The sequence below is a fragment of the Schistocerca cancellata genome, chromosome 4 (genome assembly GCF_023864275.1).
Source record: "Schistocerca cancellata isolate TAMUIC-IGC-003103 chromosome 4, iqSchCanc2.1, whole genome shotgun sequence".
NCBI lineage: Eukaryota > Metazoa > Arthropoda > Insecta > Orthoptera > Acrididae > Schistocerca > Schistocerca cancellata.
In genome coordinates, this window is record NC_064629.1 from 934,662,669 (window position 1) to 934,674,499 (window position 11,831).

The window sequence follows — 11,831 nt, forward strand, 5'->3', positions numbered from 1 at the left end:
TATGAGCATCGGGGAACCGCGTTGCTTTCTCAAAGCCATCATTTCCAAATCCATAATGAAGTTTTTAATTGTGTTTCTCAATAATGACACAGATACTGAATTCCGTGAACAATCAACATATAGTGTTTTCGTTTTACACGACATCTGCCTCTCTCATAGTGTAATCCAACTAACATTAATACAATCGGAGCGAGGAATCATAAACTTTAACGTAAATTCCAAATATCGGTGGAGCCTAGCGTTCTTCATTTGTCATTGTCAGAGGTGATGGACGATTTTTGATGCTTGTTAAAATTCTTCCCTCAGGCGAGAATAGAACACGATACATTCGTCAGATAAACCAAGAGCCAAAACGATGTTAAATCATGTAGGAAGATGATAAAAATTCTAAATTAAGATAATTAAATGGGAACTTTAAACATAGTTTTCCCAAACAAAATACCTGGTGTAATTCAAAGAAACTAAATTAAATGGGTGGCCATGTGTGCATCGATTTTTCTACGTCATGAAGCATACCTATCGAATATCTTTACTGGTGACTACTTGTAATCTGTCTATATGTTAACTTCGTGAAAATATATTAATGGGTTCTATACGTCTGAAATCGAAAAAATATCTGAGCAGTGTAAGAGTGTTTATGATACCGCGACAAAGTGATTTGTAGATGATTCACTTCTAATTCAAGTGAATTACAGTTCATCATCATAACCGTACAACGAAAGTACATCGTCCAGTCATGTTAACGTGACCATCTTTCAAAAACTTGAATAACCAGATTTTGCAGCGTGGACTGCTGCGAAACGTGCAGGGAGAAAGTCAGTGAGGTTCTGAAAAGTATTGACAGGAATGTGGAGGCATAACAACTATATTATCGTGGTCAGCTGCCACAGATTTCTCGGTTGAGTATTCATTGCGCGGATAGCCCGGTTGAGGTGGTCTCATAGATTCTCGATTGGGTTTCAATTCTGGGATTTTGGTCACAGGAGTATGGCAAACTCTGCTCGGTGCTCTTCGGACCATGCACGTACACTGCAAGCTGTGTGACACGTTGCAGTGCCCTGCTGGTAGATGCCATAGTGCCGAGAAAAATCAAACTTCGTATAGGGGTGGAAATGGTCTCTAACGACACAGGCACTCTTGTGTTAACCTCTGTGCCTTCCAGAATGACGAAATTACCCAGGAAATAGCACAAAAACATTTCCCACACCAGAGCGCTCCATCCTCCGACCTGAACTCCTTCGTCGAGTGTTGCAGGGTGTTTGAGTTCAGTCCGATGGAGGTTAAAACGCCATTCATCTGAAAAGGCCATCTGTCGCCACTCAGTTGCTGTACTGGCGTGCAAATACCGGCCTTTGTGACCGATGAACAGCAGTCAGCTTGGGTGCATGAACCAGGAGCCTGCTGCGGAGGACCATGTGCAGTAACGTTCGCCGACGGTCGTTGAGGAGACGCAGTTGGATCTGGACGGCCAGCCGCTCATTTCGGCCGTACACGTCTCTGCTAACGTCGTTCAGCCCTGTCGTCTAAGGCCCGTCTTGCACCACAGTGGCCTCGGCGCTGGTTTTGGGTAGCGGCATTGTGCTACGCACGATCTACTTTAACCACGGCGGCACGCGTACTTTTTTCAGAATTAGTCTTTTCGGAAATGCTTTCACCCCTCCCCCCTCCCTTAGGCATGCTTCATGTACCGTTCACTGCTAGTGTTACCACTTGCCGTTTGTCAGTGCTTATTGCACGGAGGCGTCGAACATGGGAGGTGGTCACATAAATGTGACTGGACCGTGCATATTGTAATTAAAACATGGTAATCAACACTATCGTATCCAAATTGTCACGAATCGGTATACTAAATACAAGCAGCACTACGGGAGTACCACAGAGGTGCAGATATGTAGAAGTGTGAGTAAGGGCATAACGAAATTCAGTTTCAAAAACTGTTGTGCCACATTTCGGTGAATGAAATTGTTTATTCGCAAGAAACAAAAAACTCTCTCGGAAGTAGCAATAAAACGCAAATATTAATAAGTGTGCTACTCTGGAATATCCTAAGTTCGTCAGCTTTAGATATACTGGGTACTGAATTAATTGTAACTCGAGGTAAATATCTTTCATCCAATGAGATTAGAACCTAAAACTAACACAACTTTCATTTTAAAGTGTGAACACACCACTGACGTAGCAACAAATACAGCAGTCTCTTCTCCTTCATTGCCCCACCGTTGACAGACAGATAATTCGCAGGCTGATTGAAAATATGAGCTGCAGTTACTGCATAGAACGACAGTCCTAAATGCAAACACGTAAATTTATTAACTCAGCGGCACACCGGAAAAAGGAAAAAAATCAAGTAATTATAGTAAGATAATTCTGAGCCATTCCAGGAAGTAAGTGGACGATAATGGAGGCGCCGGGGGTATTCTGCGACGCTGCCACGTCTACTGCAGGAAGAATACATTTCCACAGCCAAGCAGTTAGTTTGAGGTGCACTGCTTCGCACTTCAGAAAAGTCGTGCCGGTGTCGGAGAGCTGAAATACCAAACGAATAGATCTACACTTCTGTAACTAGCTGTCGTACTTTGATTTCTGTCTGTAGCGAGTACACCATAAATTGAGAACCAGTAGAATTATTACGCTGTCCCTCTTCTTCATTATCTGCCGAAATTCTATTTGGTTTTAAGGTTCCGTACTTCAACCGGTAAAAACTTAACCATTATAGGATCATTTTATTGCACGTCCTGCTGTCTGTCAGTCTGTTAAGACCCCTTTTTCTCGGTAATGGTTTGAGACATGAGGTTGAAATTTACGTCAAATGCTAATGTCTATGGTCCTTTGAAGGCGTAAATAATTTAAACGTTTAAGTCAATGCAGTCGAAAGGTACAGCCATAAATGCCACATTTTTTTATACGAGCAAATTCACTAATCGAAACATATAGATGGACGACGTATATGCATGTCTGGGTGGGCGGTCTAGCCTTAAAGTGTGTGCGTGGAAATTGTGAAGTCGCGGGATCGAATGTCGTTCGGATCACAGATTTTTCAGTCTACATTTAAAACTATCCTTCAGCTCTCAATGGTGCGAGGAGTCGCCAGAAATAGCAAGTGGTGCGGATTCCACGTTAAACTGTAGGACCCCTTTCCCTGCTTGGATAAGTGTGGTAGATTAAACATGCAAGTGGCCGAAATGGGATTCAATAGCGAGACTTGCACCGAGCCATTGAGCCATACGAAGTTATTATTATTATTATCATCATCTGCATACGTAATTAAGTTTTCACGGAGCACTAAGAGTGCGAATTCTCCTCGCACTTGTATGGTTCTTCTGTTTTAAGCATGCTGCTAGCAGTAAATCTCATATGCTATATGCTGTTAGGTTAATTATTTCCAGCATCATCAGTGGTTTTAGTGGAAAAGGGGGGGAAAAGAACTTTGATTTTTTGATCGTTATAAACTTGAAATTAGTTTCTCTTAGGAAAGATATTGTCGGCGTTAGTTGAATGGGCTTGTCAGTCTGCAGTACTTACGACACAGAGAAACCAAAATAATAATGAGAGGTTCACAAAGCTGTGTATAAAGTTCTGCCTAACGGTTAGCAGTTGGCAGTAATTTCTCGTAATTCAATTGCTCTTGGCTTCATGCTCACAAAGCCTCTAGGCTATTAGAATATTCGTTTGAGATTTTATCAAGGTGAAGCTGTTCGAACAGATAGTAATATTCTAAATGTCCCTGAAAGGTACTCACTTGCTGATGCTAATTTTAATTGCATTTCGTCTTCTCAATACGTACGGACAGCTCTGACCGCTGTGTTACCTGCCTCGTGAAAGTAACGGAAACAGTGTTACAATGGCTTAAATATAGGACTCATGGGAAACATATGTTTCCACGTCAACACGTCAACAGTATCAAACATACGATATTGCAGTGGCTGTGTTTTTAAGAGGAACGATGTAATGCTCCTTTGGACATGCAAGCATGTTCGAAGGAACATCTCATCGTTCTTAACAACATAGGCACTGCAATATCGAATTTATCCAATGTTGCTACGAGCGACTTTTAATTAAAAGATCCTCTCCTGTACAAGATTACATAATGTATGTACGAGTACAGATTGTGATGCAGGAACGACGAGATATGGAAGTTTAAGCCAATTCGTTTTTCGTGCACGGATAGCCAAAGCTGTTAAAGCTACGATTCGCGTAAGACGTGAAGTCCAGGTTCGAGTCACTTTACGACACAAATTTTCATTTTGGTTGCTCTCTTACACATCTGATTGTTGTTCGTAAATACCACAAACACATTTCATGAAAAGCAAATATTCTACCGTGACGGTATCAATGAACTGTTCTCCCGTTGGAAGAAACGTGTTCGTCGCCAGGGTGACTTTGTTGAGAAAAAATATGTAGAAATGAAAAATAATGATGAAGAAAGCCAATATCATTTGTTTCATGTAAAAACATTAAGAGTTTCCACATAAAAAATTTCAGAGACATTTCTTCTCAATATACACTCGTAGAAAGATTTGCAGAGGGTTTAGGACCGTTACAGGGATAGGCACTTCACCTTCAACATAAATAAATGTACCGCATTGCACGTAAGTGGGCTAAAATATCTATTACTTGTCGATGACTCATTGGCAGCTGTAGTGTCAGTAAACGGTAGAGGTTGGTCCAGACGTCGACTCCCGGCAACGTTACCGCAGAAGACGTGGGTGGCCGCGACTCGGCTCGCGTATCGGCGCTCTGCCTCTCGCCAGCGTGTATTCACCGTACTCGCCTGCAGCAAAGGCGATGGAACACCGGACCGGGTACAAATCACGGTGCATTCAGAAGACCATCTCAGATGAAATAATTAATGAACTGTTGTATGATTCCTGCTGGTTTGCTAGCAGATGCCCCTCTCTCTAAACCACGTACGAACCCATACAATGCACCAAGAAGACCAGCGCACATCCTGAAAAACAAGAATTAGCCACGTTTCCCTTCTGCGTCATTATACGAGCAGATGGGACCAAATTTGACGTCCTAGTCCATCCCTTTGCCAGTATCCGTGATGTCAAAGACTGTTACAAAAGCGGTCGGCCAGCTTGCATCAGGAGGGAATCCGAGGCTTTCGTGACGCCCTTCCGTAACGAATCAGAGTGTGCATCCAAGCTAGGGGGATGTCAAGTCGAAGTGACAAGTGGAATGATACCGCCAAGTACAGTTTTAAGTGGACTCCATTTTGTAATCACTGCAATAACGTCACATAGCCTCTCAGCCCGTGAAATTTCCATCTCCTCTTCGCTTTTTTGTCAGGCAGTATAATTGTAAGAAGAGATATGCCCTGCTGATATTCAATGGAACAATCGTGAAGAAACGTAATTTATCTGCGAGTAGGTAATGAAACCATCTTCCGGACGATTCTTTATTGTCAGCCTTCAGTCTGGCACCTTTATTTGACAAGTGTGGCTCAACTCGTAGCACGCTACTTTTCCAGACAGGGAGGAAATCAGATCAGGATGCAATCCACGTGGCGAATTAATGACCGTTGGTCTGGTGCGCCGCCCAGCAAGGGTGTGCAACATTGTACAGTGGTGGCCGTTACTGAATGGATGTAATATTATAAAAATTTAATTTTTTATATTTCCATTGATGTTCGCCAGTTCCTTCTGCCTGGCAGCTAGTTTCAGCTCGTAAGTCACGTAGCACTATACCGGACAGAACCACTTCAAAACTCATGTGTTGAACCATCAGTACCTTAACTCACGTGTAGCCGACGAAGTAACGCTACCGAACTGCGCGTCTACAATTTGGTGTCCAATAGGGAGGTTTGGGGGTGGTCACGTGGAGGTGGAGCCGCGGCCAGCTGCCGGGCGCGGACACGTCGTCCGCTCTCTTCCAAGCCGGTTAGACGCTCTCCTCTCCTGCTCTCTTGGGCAGCAGCCCGTTCAGTTTCGGCTGCTTCTCTAGGCCTGCCTTCGACCACTTTTTACTGAAATAAACCATCATGTCTATCATAAAATATTTAACTTCATCATCTCAACGGGTGCCTACTGCTTTCCCTTCCTCGTCAATCCTGACACATTAACAATATTCAGCTCTCGTTTAGTTAAATGCTGGCGAGTCCCGATTTTTGCCTCAGGAAATGCGTTATGCAAAAAGTTAAAATATGACAACACACAGAACAGTTTATACGATTCACGGGGTAATGGTGCACCTAACGTCCCTTCCTCTTGTTGATAGACAGCTGTGATGACGGACACGACATCTGCCCAGTAAGTTATAATAAATTTGCTGTTATCATGGAAACGGTGGAGTAGGTATTACCGTATAAACACTGGAAAGAAATTGCCTTGGCTCTTTTGCAGGTAGGAATGAGAGAGAAGATCCAAAGAAGAGCAGTTACTTTCGTCATCGGTTCGTTTAGTGTTCCCTACGGAGGCTCATCTGTTTCCAGTTGCAGACCCTACATGAGAGCCTTTGTGTATCACGGAGATGCAGTGTGATTCGGAGTCCATATTTAACTTTAGGTCTACCTGTAACTGGGTGAGTAAGCCCATTTGAAGGACTAAGGAATGCAAAGACATACCACTCCAACACGACCACTCCTACTAAAGAAGAGTGGTGTTCTAAAGGACTTCCTCGCTGATGACAAATTCACCACTACATGTCCTTTTTGCAAGGGCCGTAAATACCTTTTCCTGAATGCATTTCCCTTTTTTTGCTACAACGTACATCAGTTCACACAATACCCTGCAACCTTTTTACAGAGTAACACAACTGACTGAAAGACCAACGGTTATTTCCTGCAGGACAATGCAAGGGCATACGCCGCCAAAAATCGTAGGTCTTTTCGTTAGTTTTCACTTCTCGGAAAACAGGAAGTAGTATATTATTCACGTATCTATCAGACGTTATGGCTTGGTGGGAAAAATATCGGTCCAGTAACTCATGTCATATGATATAAGCACTCCGTCGTCAGGCAACGAGTGGCCTACCGGGACCATCCGACCGCCGTGTCATCCTCAGTGGAGGACGCGGATAGGAGGGGCGTGGGGTCAGCACACTGCTCTCCCAGTGGTTATGATGATATTCTTGACCGAAGCCGCTACTATTCGGTCGAGTAGCTCGTCAATTGGCATCACGAGGCAGAGTGCACCCCGAAAAATGGCAACAGCGCATGGCGGCCTGGAAGGTCACCCATCCAAGTGCCGACCGCGCCCGACAGCGCTTAACTTCGGTGATCTCACGGGAATCGGTGTATCCACTGCGGCAAGGCCGTTGCCTCAAGTCATATCATACAGAGGATAATAATGGAGCCGATGAAGATTTTCAGAATTCCAGCATCAATCGTTTCGCGAATTCACATACCTCTACATTTACATGACTACTCCGCATTTCACGCTTAAATTCCTGGCAGACGTTTTATCAAAGAACGTTCAGACTAAGACAATAAGAAATTACAGACACTGGCTGCAACCGGTCATTGATTAATGGGGAAAGTTGAAAAATTGTCTCTGACCTGGATTCGAATGCGGGTCTCCTGCTTACTAGGCAGATGCTCTGAGGACTGAGCCATCCGGACGCACAGTTCATTGCTGGTGCGTCGACTATCCTAGCACCCCTCCCGTCAGACCCAAATTCCCTGCTTACCCAGGCACTACTAATGCAGAGCGCCTTCCCCATTATCCTCATTACTCGCGGCATTTCGCCGATTCCCGTAAGAGTTCGGTCATGTCCGAAAGAAGAGACACCGCATATATATATATATCGTTCAGACTGTTTCTTTGTCGTTATACTCTCGAAGAACGTGCAGAAAAACCAACAATTAAAGCTTTCAGTGTAAGCTGCGATTTATTTCATTTTGTTACGATAATCATTTCTCCCTATGTAGATTGGCGTCAACAAAATATTTTCTCATTTAGAAGAGAAACTTCGTGACTGAAATTTCTTCAAAAGATCTGGTTCAAATGACTCTGTGCACCATTGGACTTAACAAATGGTTCAAACGGCTCTGTGCACTGTGGGACTTAACTTCTGAGGTCATCAGTCACCTAGAACTTAGAACTACTTAAACCTAGCTAAACGAAGGACATCACACACATCCATGCCCGAGGCAGGGTTCGAACCTACGACCGTAGCAGTCGCGTGATTCCGGACTGTAGCGCCTAGAACCGCTCGGCCACACCGGCCTGCTTCAAAAGATCTCACCGCAGCGAAAAAAGCGAGTGTTTTAATCACTGCCATCCCGGCACGCGTTTTATATTTGTGATACTCTCTACCCTGTTTAGCGATAATACAAACGGGGCTGCCCTTCTTTGGACATTTTCTGTCAAACTTAAGTGGTAAGGATCCCATGTCGCACACCAATCCTCTAGCAAAGGTGGGACAAGCGTAGTGTAGGCAGTCTGTTCAGTAGACCTATTGCACCTTCTAAGTGTTCTGCTAATAAAATGCTGTCTGTGGTCTGCCTTCCTCACAACATTATCTATGTAATCGTTCCAATTTAAGTTGCTCTTAATTGTTATTCCTACGTATTGAATTGAACTGACAGCCTTTATATTTGTGTCATTTATTGTGTAACCGAAATTAAACTGATTTCTTTTAGTACTCATAGTACTCACGTGGATCATCTCACACATTTCATTATTTAGAGCCAATTGCCAGTTTTCGCTCCATAAAAATGTATTTCAACATGTACCACGAGAAATGTGCTGTGCTTCATCAGAAAATAGGGAGAATTTCAATATCAGTATCTACGTCATTCACCGCTTTCAATATCCAGCTGCTCTCTCGATGAGAAACATAGAAGTAGATATCCTCGGTGTAACAAAGCAATTTATATCACTTAATAAAGGCAAGGCCTCCGGTCCAGATTGTATACCAGTCAGATTCCTGTCAGAGTATGCTGATAAAATAGCTCCACATTTAGCAATTATATAAAACAACTCGCTCACAGAAATATCCGTACCTAAAGAATGGAAAATTGCTCAAGTCACACCAATACCCAAAAAGGGAAGTAGGAGTAATCCGCTGAACTACAGGCCTATATCAATAACGTTGATTTGCAGTAGGGTTTTGGAACATATACTGTATTCGAACATTATGAAGTACCTGGAAGAAAATGATTTATTGACACAGTCAGCACAGATTTAGAAAATATCGTTCTTGTTAAATACAACTCTTGAAGTAATGAGTGCTATCGACAGGGGATGTCAAATTGACTCCATATTTTTAGATTTCCAGAAGGCTTTCGACACTGTTCTTCACAAGCGTCTTCTAACCAAACTGCGTGCCTAAGGAGTATCGCCTCAATTGTGCGACTAGATTCGTGATTTCATGTCAGAAATGTCAAAATTCGTAGTAATAGACGGAAACTCATCGAGTAAAACAGAAGTAATATCCGGCGTTCCCCAAGGAAGTGTTATAGGCCCTCTATTGTTCCTGATCTATATTAACGACATAGGAGACAATCAGAGTCGCCGTCCTAGATTTTTTGCAGATGATGCTGTCATTTACCGTCTTGTAACGTCATCAGATGATCAAAACGACTTGCAAAATTATTTAGATAAGATATCTTATAGTGCGAAAAGTGGCAATTGACGTTGAATAAGGAAAAGTGTGAAGTTATTCACATGAGTACTAAAAGAAATCAGCTAAATTTCGATTACGCGATAAGTCACACAAATCTGAAGGCTGTAAATTCAGCTAAATTCTTAAGGATTACAGTTACAAATAACCTAAATTGGAACGATCACAGAGATAATATTGTGGGTAGAGCAAACCAAAGACTGCGATTCATTGGCAGAACACTTAGAAGGCGCAACAGGTTTACTAAAGAGATTCCTTACACCACGATTGTCCGCCCTATTCTGGAGTATTGCTGTGCGGTGTGGGGTCCGCATCAGGTGGAACTCATGGCTGACATCGAAAAAGTACAAAGAAGGGCAGCTCGTTTTGTATTATCGCGAAATAGGGGAGATAGTGTCACAGACATGATACGTGAATTGGAGTGGCAATCATTAAAACAAAGGCGTTTTTCGTTGCGACGGGATCTTCTCATAAAATTTCAGTCACCAGTTTTCTCCTCCGATTGCGAAAACGTTCTGTTGGTACCCACCTACATAGGGAGAAATAATCATCACGATAAAATAAGAAAAATCAGGGCTCACACAGAAAAATGTAAGTGCTCGTTTTTCCCGCGTGCCGTTCTAGAGTGGAACGGTAGAGAGACAGCTTGAAGGTGGTTCACTGAACCCTCTGCCAGGCACTTTATTGTGAATAGTAGAGTAATCACGTAGATGTAGATGAAGATGTAGATGTATATGAATTGCCGTTACTTTGTAAGGTTTCACACAATAATTGGACAATATTCCCAAGTGCCGAATGGTGCAATGATTTTCTTGTAGTTCTTTCCATAGCCGCTCCTAACCTGTCCCATTTGTTCTCGGTAAAGCCAATAAGCGACCTGCGACATTTTCAGCGCAACGGAGGGGAGCATATGGCGGCGAACGGTGATTGCTATAAGATGGCATTGGTTTTTGTGCAACCGCGGGAACCACTGCATGCATTGTATATGTAACACTCCGTATTTATGGATTAGTCTTCCTGTAAAAAAAGGTTATAGCCAAAAGTGTGAAATAGTTTCACTAAAGACAACAGCGGAAGACTTATCCTATCTCGCCAATTTTGACTAAAACTGCCGCCTGGCGAGCTCCAGGAAACGTGACAGAGCGTATTCTGACATTGGAGCCTGCGCCCTCTGTTTTGGTACGCGTCCAAAGCCGTATGCCAGCAAAGCCGGTATGTGGAAAGTCAGCGCTTGCGTCGTGCCTGGAACACGTTGCATATTATTAATGATACACTGGTGTGTAAAACATAAGGACGAAAGCAACTTTCGCATTCTGTGTCACTGCCGTGTAATATACACTCCTGGAAATGGAAAAAGAACACATTGACACCGGTGTGTCATACCCACCATACTTGCTCCGGACACTGCGAGAGGGCTGTACAAGCAATGATCACACGCACGGCACAGCGGACACACCAGGAACCGCGGTGTTGGCCGTCGAATGGCGCTAGCTGCGCAGCATTTGTGCACCGCCACCGTCAGTGTCAACCAGTTTACCGTGGAATACGGAGCTCCATCGCAGTCTTTAACACTGGTAGCATGCCGCGACAGCGTGGACGTGAACCGTATGTGCAGTTGACGGACTTTGAGCGAGGGCGTATAGTGGGCATGCGGGAGGCCGGGTGAACGTACCGCCGAATTGCTCAACACGTGGGGCGTGAGGTCTCCACAGTACATCGATGTTGTCGCCAGTGGTCGGCGGAAGGTGCACGTGCCCGTCGACCTGGGACCGGACCGCAGCGACGCACGGATGCACGCCAAGACCGTAGGATCCTACGCAGTGCCGTAGGGGACCGCACCGCCACTTCCCAGCAAATTAGGGACACTGTTGCTCCTGCGGTATCGGCGAGGACCATTCGCAACCGTCTCCATGAAGCTGGGCTACGGTCCCGCACACCGTTAGGCCGTCTTCCGCTCACGCCCCAACATCGTGCAGCCCGCCTCCAGTGGTGTCGCGACAGGCGCGAATGGAGGGACGAATGGAGACGTGTCGTCTTCAGCGATGAGAGTCGCTTCTGCCTTGGTGCCAATGATGGTCGTATGCGTGTTTGGCGCCGTGCAGGTGAGCGCCACAATCAGGACTGCATACGACCGAGGCACACAGGGCCAACACCCGGCATCATGGTGTGGGGAGCGATCTCCTACACTGGCCGTACACCACTGGTGATCGTCGAGGGGACACTGAATAGTGCACGGTACATCCAAACCGTCATCGACCCTTCGT

At 44.5% G+C, this 11,831-nt stretch overlaps 1 pseudogene; it reads right to left on the reverse strand.

Annotated features, from left to right (window-relative positions):
- Positions 1-7,144: 7,144 nt before the first annotated feature.
- LOC126185929 (5S ribosomal RNA) lies at positions 7,145-7,262 on the reverse strand (annotated as a pseudogene).
- Positions 7,263-11,831: the final 4,569 nt, after the last annotated feature.